This window comes from Eurosta solidaginis, chromosome 2 (assembly GCF_040869045.1).
Source record: "Eurosta solidaginis isolate ZX-2024a chromosome 2, ASM4086904v1, whole genome shotgun sequence".
NCBI lineage: Eukaryota > Metazoa > Arthropoda > Insecta > Diptera > Tephritidae > Eurosta > Eurosta solidaginis.
Window position 1 is genome coordinate 69,799,437 of NC_090320.1, and position 15,719 is coordinate 69,815,155.

The window sequence follows — 15,719 nt, forward strand, 5'->3', positions numbered from 1 at the left end:
ACAACGAAAAAAAGGATTGTCCCCGAAATTGCAGTGTAATTGGGAAGGCCCTTACAAAGTTGTAAAACGGATCAACGATGTAGTTTACCGCATACAAACCATTTGCAAACCGCGAAACAAAATGAAAGTGGTACATTTGGAAAGACTGGCAGCGTTTAGATCAGAAAATTTGTCTGTTCGGGACCATCAGACTTAGGTGGAGGGCAGTGTGACGAATATTACCATCTCTAAGCTGTTACTAAGTAATAAGTAAATAATCGCGCAACAACAGAAAAAAACATCGAAGCGAGCCACACATGTACAGGTACATACATACAAGGCAACGAAGAGATATAGAGATATTACGGGCACACACTTGTGGTCATCAGCCGAAGTAGTGCTCACACGCATATGACCATGAGAAACACATATACTACAAATTGGTATACATACAAGTATATAACTAATAACCAATAATACTTATAGCCAAGCAAATGATACAATTGTTCTGGAATACAGTTTGGCGAAACGACTAGACCTTAGGACATGTGGATGAACAAGAAAACGGAGAGTATAAGAGCATATTAAGCTGAGGAATCAGTCAGTTTGGTTTAAACGCGCTAACAGTTGCGAAGTGAAGTTTAATTGTACTACTCCCAAAGTCATTTAATAAAGCCTATTTTGCATTACTGAATATTGGAGTTATTTATTCGACAATTTAGCGATTCGAGCGTTTGCAGAAGGTGTAAAATAAGCGGAGTTACACTAAATTCGTTACAGTATTTAACAATATTTTGAAAGTTTTAATATTGCATTTAAAATGTACATAACACCGTACCATATGAAAACGAACAATATTTGGTTATAAAAGGGATAAGTCTTCATTTGTTCCCATTTGGGTAAAAAGGAAAATGATCCTATCGTTCAGGTTCGGGTATAAATGGGTACAATTAGTCTCTTTATAGGACATGATTAAACAAAAGGGAACAGTTCAACGAATATAATGCACACGCTTTAGAGTGTAAGCAATCTCTGGAGAAAATAGAGATAGGGAGAAGCATACATCTATGTATATCGGCTCCCAGGGCATATGGGAATAGATGGGAATGAAAAAGCAGATGAACTAGCTAAAAATGGCTAATCACTTGAAGCTTCCTCCGTTGACGTCCCAATTAGACTAGGCGAGATTAAGCGAAGGCGAGAGGTGCACATGATCGACCAAGCGGAAAAGGTGTGGGTTCAAGCGCAGGGCTGTAAACTGTCAACGATTATGTGTAGGTCTTACAGCCTTAGACTAACAAAGTTGCTTCCATCATTAAAAACAGAGGACTGTATACTCATGACGGGCATTCTGACTGGACACTGCCTTCTGGCGTCACATGCCTTAAAATTGGGCTTGGTGAGCGATAGCAAATGTAGAAAGTGGGGGTTGAAGGAGGAAATAATCGAGCACGTTCTGTGCTCGTGGCCTGCGCTTGCCGAGCTAAGAATCCAGCTATTAGGAGTGATACAGCTGTCAGATCTAGAAGCAGCAAGCTTAAGTCCTAGGAAGCTTTTAGTATTTGCCAAGAGGACGGAGCTATTTTATAGCATAGGGCCTGGTTTTGATAGGGTTTTTCAGTTTGGTCGTTAAAACAAACTTCTGGTAACACTACGGACTCACTCGGTCTATGTGAGGTCCTCATGGGCCGGCCAGTTCAACCTAACCTAACGCATACAAAGAGATCAAAACTGCCATTAGTCGCATACTCCTTTGTGACTCGCGGATTCATGCTAGACCAATCGCATTTTTTGCCGGCAGCTAAGAGCAGAAGTTGTTACTCACACATACACACGCATATAACTAGAAGAGAAACATAAACATTAGATACATAAAGGAGAAATATATAAGCAGCTGTTCGTGAAAAGTCTAAACCTTAGGTGAAATGAGTGACCGAGGTAACCGAGATTTTCAAAGCAGTGCGAGTTCAGGAATAAGGAATCAGTTTGATTTTAACTCGTGAGTGAAGTACAAGAGTATTGTAATTGTGAAGTACTACAACTTCAGACGATATCAGAAGGTATAAAATAATCAGAATTTCCCAAAGTTCGTTACAATATTACAGAGATTTCTGTCACACAGTAGTCATAAAAACATAAAAGTGAACGCCGTGAGCGTAAGTTTCTATTTAAAACGCACACAAATTTTACCTGGCAATAGGCTAGACTCCAGGTAAAAGAAGGGGAAGCACCAAAAGTGCTAAAGTCAGCTTCTCATTGGCATTTTTTCATCAGAATTTGAACTTCTGTAGAATTAATAATCCCGTGGTATTTTCATTGGTGCAACGCAAAAATCACAACTCTTGTCAAGGTTCATTCTTAAGGTATTCACGATCAGCATATTAATCAAATATGTCCAGGCCACTCTTTTTTTGATATATGGTGCAATCAGAGCATACTCATCATATGCATCCGTTGAACTGCTCTCGTCACATTTATATGCGCCAATGTATCACTAGCTTGTGCATAAAAATTCAGAATCAAAGAGCACACTCGTGCTCATGCGCTTTATTCCGTTTAACACACACACACGAGTTGTGTGCTCAATATTTTTTCAATTAAGTACAGCTCATGTGTATGAGCACTGAGTTCAGTGAGTGTGTTAAAATACGAACCCTGCTCTTTTTATAAAATAAAATATAAAATTTCAACATTAAATTGCAACAACATCTATTATTTGTATCGGCGCAAGGACTTCGTGTGCTGTATTTGACGAATTTATATATGTATAACCTCGTTCGCATATGCGTCTCTCAAAAACATTGCATATATCACATTATCAGTTGGTACTTAACTTATAAAAATATATATACATGAGTATAAAATGTTAATACTCTTGAAATAAGCTTAGATAGAGCACAAACAACGAAAAATACCGAAGAACAACAATTTTTTCGTTTTTAGTATCGGGTTGAGAAATCACGTTGTTATCATGCAGCTCCCAAATATTCAGCATGATATCAGTGCGTGATCATCACCAATAAATAAGGAATGTAAAAAAGCATTATTTTACGTAAGTACAAGCACCGATATCGCTGCGTTTTGATTCCTAAAACAGGTGTATGAAGAAATGGTACAATATATACCCAAATGCATAAAACAAATAAGAAAATTGCAACAAAAACGATTTGCAAATTTCAAAAAAAAATTTTGTTTTTGTTAATTAAAATAAAAACTTTAACGAATTGTATAACGAAAAAGATGTATGGAATTTCAAGCATGTGAAGTTATCAAAAATCTTCATGAAAATATCAAAATTTTTATTTAGAATTTTAGGAAACTTTTAGAGCATGAAGTTTTAAAGTCAAAATCACTTTATGTCACACTTACATGGCACCAAATGCGTCATTTTGGATGAAAAATTGCAAATGTGGCGTATTTCCTCATACAAATTGCGCTACCCATGATGTAATAATAAAGGTGATGTCAACAACACAACCTCACTTTCACGGTAGCTCTATTTTACAGTATTTACTTGTATTAAAAAAGTATTAAATTTTGATTGCTTAATTTTTTGAACGTATACGTATGCAGTCCGTACACACATTTGAGTGAAATGTATGCCCGTAGTGGCAACGAAAAAAATTTTGCCATTGACCTGTTTGAATGCATGCTTATGGAACCATCAACTTTTTCTATTTTAATTTTTGATGCTGTAAAAGGCTTTATATCAAAGTTAAAAAAATTCATTAGAGAAAACGTATTATGGTGAAGAAAAGCATATTTTTGTATGTAGTAATAAGTAATTGCAAGAAACTTAAATAAATGTAATCAAAATCAAAAAAATCTAAGTCGATAACGTTATGTTAATCGCTGAAACTTAAGTCGAACTCTTCATATAGGTCCGAGATGTCGGAGCCTTGATCAAAATTTGCTTCTGGGTTTGACAATAGCTAAAGTACTTCTTTGTCTAATTTACTTACTTACTTAATTGGCGCTTAACCGTCTAAACGGTTATGGCCGTCCAACAAGGCGCGCCAGTCGCTCCTTCGCTCCGCCAACCGGCGCCAATTGGTCACACCAAGGGAGTTTAAATCGTTTTCCACCTGGTCCTTCCAACGGAGTGGGGGCCGCCCTCTACCTCTGCTTCCATAGGCGGGTTCCGATAGAAACACTTTCTTGGCCGGAGCATCATCTTTCATTCGCATAACATGGCCTAGCCAGCGCAGCCGCTGCGTTTTAATTCGCTGGACTATGTTGATGTCTGCGTATAGCTCGTACAGCTCATCATTAAATCTTCTTCGGTACTCGCCATCGCCAACGCGTAGAGGTCCATAAATCTTTCGAAGAACTTTTCTCTCGAACACTCCCAAAGCCGCTTCATCTGCTGTTGTCATGGTCCATGCTTCTGCCCCATATAGCAGGACGGGTACGATAAGTGACTTGTAGAGTATGATTTTCGTTCGCCGAGAGAGGACTTTACTTTTCAATTGCCGACCTAGTCCAAAGTAGCATTTATTGGCAAGATTGATTCTTCGCTGGATTTCAGTGTTGATGTTGTTGCTAATGTTGATGCTGGTTCCCAAATAAACGAAGTCTTTTACTATTTCGAAATTATGGCTGCCAACAGTAGCGTGGTTGCCAAGGCGCATATGCGCTGACTCTTTGCTCGATGACAGCAGGTACTTCGTTTTGTCCTCATTCACCATCAAACCCATCTTTACCGCTTCTTTTTCCAGCTTGGAGTAAGCAGAACTAACAGCGCGGGTGTTTAGGCCGATGATATCAATGTCATCAGCATATGCCAGTAATTGCACGCTTTTATAGTATATTGTTCCAGTGCGGTTAAGTTCTGCAGCTAGTATAATTTTCTCCAGCATCAAATTAAAGAAATCGCACGATAGGGGGTCACCCTGTCTGAAACCTCGTTTAGTTTCGAACGGCTCGGAGAGGTCCTTCCCAATTCTGACTGAGCTGATGGTGTTGCTCAGCGTCATTTTGCACAGCCGTATAAGTTTTGCGGGGAAACCAAATTCAGACATAGCGGCATATAGGCAGCTCCTTTTCATGCTGTCGAAGGCGGCTTTAAAGTCGATGAAGAGGTGATGTGTGTCGATTCTCTTTTCACGGGTTTTTTCCAAGATTTGGCGCATTGTGAAAATCTGGTCGATGGTAGATTTACCAGGTCTGAAGCCGCACTGATAAGGTCCAATCAGCCGGTTCACGGTGGGCTTCAATCTTTCGCACAATACACTTGAAAGAACCTTATATGCGATATTAAGAAGGCTGATTCCACGATAGTTGGTGCATTTTGCAGTATCCCCCTTCTTGTGGACTGGGCAAAGAACACTTAGATTCCAACCGTCGGGCATGCTTTCGTCCGCCCATATTTTGCTAAGAAGCTGCTGCATGCGCCTTACCAACTCCTCGCCGCCGAACTTGAATAGCTCCGCAGGCAATCCATCAGCGCCCACGGCCTTGTTGTTTTTCAATCTGGTTATTGCTATTCTAACTTCGTCATAATCGGGCGGGGGGACATATATTCCATCATCATCGATTGCGGGATCGGGTTCTTCATCTCTGCGCGGTGAATTGCTGCCTCCATTTAGGAGAGCAGAGAAGTGTAATCTAAGCACTCTCTGCACATCAGTTACAAGGTCGCCGTTTTCATTCCTACAGGAGTTTGCCCCGGTCTTAAAACCTTCCGTCTGTCGCCGTATTTCTTGGTAGAATTTTCGGGCGTTATTCCTGGTGGCTAGCAGCTCAAGCTCCTCGCACTCACGCCTTTCTGCTTCTGCTTTTTTCTTCCTGAAAAGGCGTCTCGCTTCCCTTTTCAACTCACGATAGCGTTCACACACTCCTCTTGTCGCGCTCGCTTTTAACGTAGCCCTGTAGGCAGCGTCTTTTCGTTCGGTTGCAACGCGGCATTCTTCATCATACCAGTTGTTTTTTCGTGGCCGCCGGTAACCAATTTTTTCCTCGGCGGCAGTATGAAGTGCTTTGGAGATATGCTCCCACTGCTCCTGTATTCCTTCAGGATGAGTTGTGCCCTCAGAGAGCAGGTGTGAGAGTCGAGTTGCGAAATCATTGGCAGTCTGTTGTGATTGAAGCTTTTCGACGTCTAGCTTTCCTTGTGTTTTTTGTTCCTTGTTTTTAGCCGCGTTGAGGCGGGTGCGTATTTTGGCTGCAACGAGATAATGGTCCGAATCGATGTTAGGTCCTCGGATCGTTCGCACATCTAAAACACTCGAGGCATGCCGTCCGTCTATCACAACGTGATCGATCTGATTGCGAGTATTTCGATCAGGAGACAGCCATGTAGTTTGATGCATCTTTTTATGCATGAACCTCGTGCTTGATATGACCATGTTTCGAGCACCGGCAAAGTCAATCAGCCTCAGTCCGTTAGGAGAAGTTTCATTGTGTAGGCTGAACTTTCCGACTGTAGGGCCAAAAACACCTTCTTTGCCCACCCTGGCGTTAAAGTCGCCAAGCACGACTTTTATATCATGACGGGGGCAGCGCTCGTATGTGCGTATGTTTGTCTAATTTGCCTTAAATTTATTCGAGTTCTTTTCTCAAGTAGGGTATATTAGGGGATCGACGACAAAAAACAAATATTGAATAAATCTTCCATTGTATATTTACGAGACTTCTTTGTTATAATGTTTTGCCTGTAGCTCTTAAAATCTTTATTTCTTTTTTCCAGCACTTCCTCTGAGTAATGCTTTAATAATGTCTGCCTCATGAATCAATATTTTGTGAATGCTCGATGGCATGTAATACTATGGGTATAAATCTAAAAATATTTTTGTAGTCAACGGCGAATCCACATGACATTGTTTGAAGTATGACATCAAATCGCTTAATTAGATTTTCGTCAACTCCCGTTACTTCCGCAACATTTGAAGGGCGTTGGAAAAACGTCTGGTTGTATTGCCATCATTGGTCGTCCCAAAGCCTTGTTTTGGAACATCTACTAATAACCCCATGTCTTCTTTAAATATTTTTTTGTTTCTCTTCAACAATCTTTTTTTCCGTTCCTTCAAGGGTTTTGTCCACCAACGCTTGCAGGTGGACTGCCGCTGACAGATTAGTTATAAGCATGGATTCTTTTTGAGGATAGCATGCAATTTTTTCTTTTCTGATGAATTCATATGCTGGGTAAATGTCAGCATAACTTTATTTATCTCCAGATCGTATTTCTAAATCAGTTTTAACTGTAAAGTTTCGATTTATGTATAGAGCTACTGCCTCTTCTGGAGTATATTTAACTATCACTGATCCTGGACGAGTAAGGGCATGTTATATTTTAGTTACGTCTGCATTTTTGGTGATAGCTTCTACCATTAATGCTGCATCTCGCTGACCTGATAACCTCAAGCTAGAAGCAGTTGCAAAAGCCAACTCTTTTTTTTAATAGTTTCTTATCAAATGTGATAACTTTTTCCTTTTCGACTGATGACTAGCTTCCGAAAAAGATATCACTGTTCATCCCTTCATCTTTAAAATATATCTGCAACTTTTCCACTCACAAATTTTGAAACGGCTTTTTTTTATTGCATAACTTTGAGCTGTAATTTTTTCCGTTTGCCTTATTTTGCTTAAACCGAATCTCGAAAAGTTCGTCCTTTGAAATTGCCAAATTTCCCGAAAACAAAATATTACATGAAAACCTGCATTTTCATGCAGCTAAAGTTGTACTATTTTAGTTATACGAAGAGTAGCAAACAAGTTTAGATAAAAACTGAAGCGGATAAATGCGGATAACGAGATCTCTGGTCTTATGAATTCAAAACATTTAAAAAATTTTACTTAATTTAACGTTATCCCACTATAACATGAAAAACTAATTCCTGTTCAATTGAAATCACAAAAATGTATATTTACTAAAATTAGCATACCTCAGAAAATAAAAACAATATTATATTTTAGCAATTGAAGTATAACTCACAGAAGGCCAGCACATTCAATGGCAAAAATTCAAGTTAAAACTTTTTCTCAATTGATATGCTTCCAAATAAAACTCCGTTAGTCGATTCAACTTAGTTCAAATTTCCTAGTTTTTTACTTTTTCGCTTAATTACGTATTTCTAAATAGAATTTCAAAAGAATTTTTGAAATTCAATGATATACTTTTTTTAATTAATATCACTGGATCACAAATCCCAAATTTTTTTCTGCACCAGAGACGCCATTATTAAATTCCTATGTAAAATCACCCCCTGATCCCAATCAATGAAAGAAAGCTAATTTTTTTGTAATAAAACAGAGCTTAGAGAGAAAAAAATCTGCAAAAAAATAAAAAGTTTTCGACATCCTTCCTCGCAAAGTACAAATTTTTTTATATGTTTACAAAAAAAAAATAATAAAAATCCGTAATGATTGTTCGTTATCTTTGAATCTGCAGGGCCTAGCAAGAAGTATTGTATGCACAGTTTATAGCAAATTTTATTAATTATTATTGCTCAATTCGTTCTTGAGATATATATCATTAAGTGGACCCAATTTTTATTTTTTTTTTTTTTTGTAAACGGTTATTCGTAAATATCTCAAAAACGTTACCATAGAATTAAAAATAACCTTGATTTTCGGAATCAGGGGGTGATTTTACATAGGCATTTCATAATGGCGTATCTGGTGCATTTTGGCTGTAAACCAGTGTATTTTCTACAACATGAAAGTAATACACTGTTTGACGGCCGCCGCCGAATTACTATTAAATAAATATAAATAGATTATATATTTATAATCTGCACTTTTACATAATTATTTCGAATTATTTTAACAATTTTTCAAACTTTAATTAGGTGTTTTTGCATAAAACTGCAAACGGTCAAAAATTAGCGCACAAAAGTTTACTAGGCAACTCTGTCTAGTGAGAGAGCGATCAGCTGATACGTTCTTACGGAAAAAATCAAAATTGTTTTCATTTCTACGTTCCGGGCTACGTACGTACGTGCGTTGCACGTCGGTGAGTTATATGAGGTATATGGTGAATTTTAATTTTTGTTCTATCTTTCGGTTCACACTCCTAAAATATGCCAATAGATCAGAAAATGATTATTGCAAAGTTTCAGGACAATCCGATAATGTTAACACGTGTCTCATTGAAGTCAACGTTAGGAAAAACACCGATTTTTCAGAAAGCAAATTAGTGTAAACAAATTATTGGTATTAATTTTTATCTTAATAATATTTTTATAAAACGGGTTTTTTAGCAGTTTTTGGCATTTATCCGATCAAGGTGGCCGCATTAAGATTAAGATGATAGGATAAATGCCAAATACTGCTAAAAATAACCATTTTATAAAAATATTATCGATATCAAAATTAATACAAATAAAATTACCTATCGAATGGTATACGAGTGAAGTTCCTGGCATATACTGACGAAACACTAAAATTTTTTCTGAAAAATCGCTGTTTTTCCTAACTTTGACCTCAATGAGGCACGTGCTAACATTATCGGATTGGCCTGGAACTTCGCAATAATCACTTTCTGATCTATTGGCATATTTTAGGAGGGTGCCGCGAAAGATAGAACAAAAATTAAAATTCACCATATACCTTGTAACCAACTTATTGCACTGCACATTCATAAGATAGGACGTGTCAGCTGACACGTTCTTTGTACGTACGTTCATGGGTAACTGCAGCATAAGCGAGATCCGAATGAGGCCAGTGGAAACGCTTTCAAATGACTCATTTGGAAGTACGCATTTTAGGCCAGAAAAAATGTAATATTAGTCTAAATTTTTGTTGATTTCATGTTGAATACAAAAAAGGGTGGTAACAACACAATCCCAAATTTTCTATTAAAATTAAAGTTAGGAGGTACTTTATTTTAAGTTCCACACATATATACGAAGTAACGGTTAATAGCTAGCTCGAAATAAAATAGTAAGAAATGAGGAATTTTCAAATAAATGTTTGGGCATTTTTTCCAAAAACACTGCCACTCACCAAATAAAGTGGTTTTGTTATAAAAAATTCAGCACGCGCACAAAATGGAATATCACATGCACAATTTTATGTTAGTAGGTATATACCTACAATTATTTTCAGTAGAAAAATTATTATTATTCTTTTTTTTTGCAAAATTCACAAATGTAATATAGACACGAATTCTCATCAAGCAACACAATCAAATGTTGTTGTTTGTTTTTAATTTTTTTTTTGTTTACATAAATTGTTTTTTTTTATAACTTTTATACCTTGTTAAAATATAACAAAATAACAATTTTATTTTATGTATGTTTTTATCAATATGCAATATGCATAATATTTTGGGCACACTATTGCCGTTTACGGAATTATACACTTATTGCTTGAGCGGATTCGCGATTATATGTATATATATTTTTTCGAAATTATAACAAAACACGTCCAAACTCTAGGATCTCTTATGAGTGAATAATATTTCAGATTGTTGCCCTTGTAGTTGTTGGACATTAGTGCCCCACAGCTTAATTTAAATTTGTGTGTTTGTTACTTGATGCGCAGCATCATCGACAACAGGGTTGCCAATAAAAACAAAAATTTTGGTCCAAAACTTTTTAGAAAAATTACCAAAGTCACCAGAATGGAATGGGCACACACCAAATTGGTCCATAGTGATGGCGAAATTTATTTGAAGCTCAAACGGTAAAAGCCTATTAAATAATCATTATGAGATTTAAGTTTTATGCTGCTAGGTATAGGAGCTATTTTTGATAATTTGATTCAAACAAAAGTCGTATAAGCTCATTATATCAGCTAAACAACATCTAAGTTTTACGCATGATAGGTGGATGTTCACACCAAAACGAAACAATTACTACATCATAAGTGATGTGGAGAAAATTTGCAAAGTTTACCGCTCACCAAATTGTATGAAGATATCTCAAAAATTTAAGGACCAGTTTACGTTCAACATACGTACGACAGACAGTCGAACAGGGTCACATCAACTCAACTCGTTATCCTGATCATTTCGGTTTACTTATTGGTGGGTCCATTTAAAGATATAATATTTTGACGAATATTAGCATAACTAATTGATACTCACATCCCTAAGGTTATTAAATAAAGGCCCAACAACAATAAAGCAAGCTGCCACTCTTGTGTACATCAAATCAATCATCATTTCCTCACATGCATGCAAGGCAACGGAGAGATACGCACAAATACATGTAGTCATCAGCCGAAATAGTCTTCACATATATATACACATGCATATGGCTATTCGAGAGGCTATAAACTACAAATACACATGCACATAGATGGTAACCAAGTTGTAGATTGTAAAAGGAGAACCGTCTAGACATTTGGAGAAAGGCAACCGAGAGTATAAAAGCAACACAAGCTGAGTAATCAGTAATCAGTTTGATTTAAGCACGCTATTGGTTGTGAGATATAATAGCGTTTTCTTTTCTGAAATAAATTGTTGCCTAAGTAAATGGTAAAGCCTTAATAGAGTTACTCCTACCCGAGAAAATTTTCAACATTTATAGTGCATGCAAAGAACGTAAATGGCTACCCCGTGTATTAACTGATTTTCACAAACACGCTGTCAATGATAATAAAAATTCATTAGCAATTATTTCCTTCATTTCAATTTTCTTCGCCTAAAAATATGTGAAGTTACGAAAATAAATTGTCAAGATCAGCTGGTTTAGCAGAGTTGCACTGCCACACCGCCATTTTATGCAGGGTAAAAAAAACGCTTTTGCGTTGCGAGCAGGCAACAATTTTCAAAAAAGAGCGAAATACCTCGTAGTGGCGGTACTTGATTTTTAGAACAGAACAAAATATATTTACAACCCCTGCGCGGCGTACAAAAAGCGTAACACTTTTGCCAGAAAAGAAAACGCTTTAAGTGTTACTGTGAAGTACCTCAAAGTAGTCTAATAAAGACCATTTTGCATTATTGAATATTGGAGTTATTTATTCAACAGTTTAGCGATTCGAACGTTATCAGAAAGTTTGGAATAAGGGGAATTTCACTAAACTCGTTACAATTGGTATTACAAAAGCAATTGTTGAATAAATTCCGAAGATTACGAATACAACTTGGACATGACAAAGTTAAGTGACTGAAAAAAGTCAAGTCAACTGAAAAAGAAGAACCGTGGATTGAATACAACCGGCAATAAGATCGAAGTTCAAGCACGTCAGAGGTAATGAAGTCGGAAGGAATTAATGTGGACGATGATGTCTTTCATCCTGATGGGGACGAGACAACAACAAAAATTTAAGAGAAAAACTAAACATCGCAGACAGTTACGAGCACAGACTTGAACATGAATTTGGCTGCAATATCTGCTCAAACATCTCAACTGAAAGAACAAGAAACACGTATAACAGAAATTTCATAACAAATATCCCCATATATGGCATCCCAACTGGAATCACAGGAGACACGTATAAAATCTCAATTGGAATCGCAGGATACTCGTATAATATCCAAGATGGAAGAAAAAGAGGAGCGCTTATCATTGCAGGTGGCACAAATGTCTTCGCAGTTGGAAGCACAGGAAGCTAGGGTAACATCAAAGCTGGAAGCGCAGGATGCAAAAATCGCTCAATTTCAGGTAGAAGTCGATGATTTAAAAGGTCGTATGGAGCTGTTGCAACTAAATCGCCCAGCAGCTTCAGCGAGTAATCCAAAGGTAAAAACACCATCCTTTGGCGGTTCTGTTCCTTTCCAGGCTTTCAAGCTTCAATTTGAGAAGACGTCAGCAGTGAACCACTGGAATGCGGAAGACAACGTTGCTGCACTGCAGCGGAAATCTTACAGACTATTCCATAGTACGAGCGGAACAGTTATGAAGCATTCATGGCCGCTGCCGAGAGACGTTACGGAAGCGAGCATAGGAAATAGATATACCAAATTGAGTTGCAAAACCGTTACCAAAAGGCGAATGAGACTTTGCAGGAATTTGCGTCGGATGTTGAAAGATTGGCTCATTTCGCAATTGCAGACGCACCCGTGGAATACACCGAGAGGGTAAAAATCCATAGCTTTATTAATGGACTACGGGACGTTGAAACGAAGCGAGCGACATACGGAAATCCAAAGCCAACATTTGCTGAAACAGTATCCCATGCGCTGACTCAGGAGACAGCATCGCTTGCTTCTGTGTAAGCCAGTTTTCAAAGCACGCCGTGTGGAATTAGAAGGCCAGACTGGGTGAACGCAATATTGAAGGCGCTGAAAGGATTGCAAAACCGGAGTGATAGAGTAATCAAATGCTTCAAATATCGGGAAGCCAGCTCACATTGCACGTCATTGCGGTCTTGACCCTAGTGGTTCTAACAGCATGGGTGGTCTTAAGTGCAAAGCTGGAGATGAGCAAGAGCGAGTCAGATGTAAAGATCGAGAACTTGCTCCAACTATTGAATGTCTGTGATATCTGTATCACACATCGGAAGAAAATCGAGCAGTCTTACCGTCAGAGAAAACGTGGATGGCAAGCAGCGTGTAGTGACTGTAGATACGGGCGCATCTCATTCTTTAATCCGATCTGATTTGGTCAAAAGGAGAGTAAAGCCATTACCTGGAGCAAGATTGCGTACGGTTACTGGCGAGTATAACCAAGTCCAAGGAGAGGTGGTATGTGAGGTCTTAATTGGAAAGGTCACGATTCTACACAAATTCGTTATGGCGGAGATCGTTGATGAAGTCATATTGGGAGTGGACTTCTTAGTTGATCATGACATAAATATCGACATGTATAGAAGGAATATGCGCTATAAGAAGCAGGATATACCACTCAACTTCAGTTTGGATAAAGGGCTCAGCAGTAAGCGAGTGCTGGTGGAGGAGACTCGACATAGACCACGAAAGTCAAAGCCAGAAGCCGGGCAAAGATTAGTGGAATGAATGGAACACGCAAATCAATACCCGAGGTACCTACGAGAAGACCACTTGCCTTGTCAAACCGAAATAGACGAACTAAAGTGTAGGACAGGATTTCGCAGAAAGAATGCAAGGATGATTTCAAGCCAGGGCGCACTACTGTTGTGAACCGTCAAGACAATACTGATGACGCAAAGTCAATCCGTCAAGATAAAGCTCTGCGAAGTAGTTCATTGGCCAAACAACAGAGTGTGAGGGAACGGTCCAGGATAATGAGTAGTCAGATGAAAAACAGGTACGACAAGAACAATAATTTGGAAGGTTTCCTCGAGGGAGATTTGGTACTGCTATATAACTCTCACCGGCGGAAAGGTCTTTCATCCAAATTATGGTGCAGTTGGAAAGGCCCGTACAGAGTTGTGAAGAGGATCAGTGATGTCATCTACCGCATACAAACAATTGGGAAACCACGAAATAGAAGGGTGGTTCATTTGGAGAGACTGGCAGCGGTTAGAGCGAGAAATTTCTCTGATAGGGACGATCAGACTTAGATGGAAAGCAGTGTGACGAATATTAGCATTACTAATTGATACTCACATCCCTTAGGTTATTAAATAAAGGCACAACAACAATAAAGCAAGCTGCCACTCTTGTGTACATCAAATCAATCCCCTCACAAACATGCAAGGCAACGGAGAGATACGCACAAACACATGTAGTCATCAGCCGAAATAGTACTCACATATACACACGCATATGGCTATGCGAGAGGCTATAAACTACAAATACACATGCATATAGCTGGTAACCAAGTTGTAGATTCTAGAAGGAGAAACTTCTAGATATTTGGAGAAATATGCGGACAAGGCAACAGAGAGTTTAAAAGCAGCACGCTATTGGTTGTGAAGTATAATAGCGTTTCCTTTCTGAAATAAATTGTTGCCTAAAGAACGAAATACCCGTAAAGGCGTTACCTGCTTTTGAGAATAGAACAAAAAATATTTAAAACCCTTGCGCGGCGTACAAAAAGCGTTACACTTTTGCCAGAAAAGAAAACGCTATTAAATAATCTGCAGGTTAAAAGTGTAACGCTTTTGCGTTGCGAGCAGGCAACAATTTTCACAAAAGAACGAAATACCCCGTAAAGGGGTTACCTGCTTTTTAGAATAGAACACAAATTTTTACAACACATTCGCGGCGTACAAAAAGCGTTACACTTTTGTCAGAAAATGTCGGATTGCTCGCTGGAACAGGTATTTAGCTGCAACTCCTGCATTCGGCCCTTTAATGCTTCTATCTGAAATGCGTGCCTGCTCTGCTTCCATCTAAGATGCGATTGTAGATGTTTTTACAGTTATTGCAGCCAATATCAAGTCTCTGTTCGCCAATGTTTACGGTGTTTCAATTTTTTCTCCCATTTTTGTTGTTATTTCGTCGCTATCTAGAAGAAAGACATACTCTTAATTCCTTCCCACTCCATAACATTTTATAGCCGTGCTTGTTCTCCAATTCCTTTCTAAGTTGCTGGATCTTCAATTCACTAAAACTTAGCCATGTCCTTGCTGTCCTCTAAAAATCTGGAATTTATTCAATAATTCCTCTTATGACAACAATTGTAACGAATTTAGGGAAACTCCTGAACTGTCGATTAAATATATCAAATATTCAGGATAGCAATATCTCCTTTATTTACAACTCTACTGTAGTAGTAGTACTTCACAATTGCAATACAAGCGTACCTCACTGATTCATTATTCCTCAGCTCGCGCTGCTTTTATACTCTCTGTTGTCTCGTTCGCCCATTTCTCCTAAGGTCTAGAGTTTTCGCGGACAGCTTTGTATTTATTTCTCCTTTATTTATCTGATATTCACGTTTTTCTTATAGTTATATGCGTGTACGTGTGAGTAACAACTCTGC

At 38.2% G+C, this 15,719-nt stretch overlaps 1 protein-coding gene across 3 annotated transcripts in view; it reads right to left on the reverse strand.

The window, feature by feature from the left end:
- The window catches only part of daw (dawdle), a 58,692-nt gene extending 48,332 nt beyond the window's left edge, over window positions 1–10,360 (reverse strand). The window contains exon 1 of one of the 3 annotated variants that reach the window (XM_067765627.1): window positions 10,176–10,360. The gene's annotated coding sequence lies outside the window, so the exon portion shown is untranslated. Of the gene's footprint in view, window positions 1–9,924 lie in introns of all 3 variants that reach the window. The other 2 variants (XM_067765626.1, XM_067765625.1) reach the window with 2 other exon arrangements.
- Between the last annotated feature and the right edge of the window lie 5,359 nt (window positions 10,361–15,719).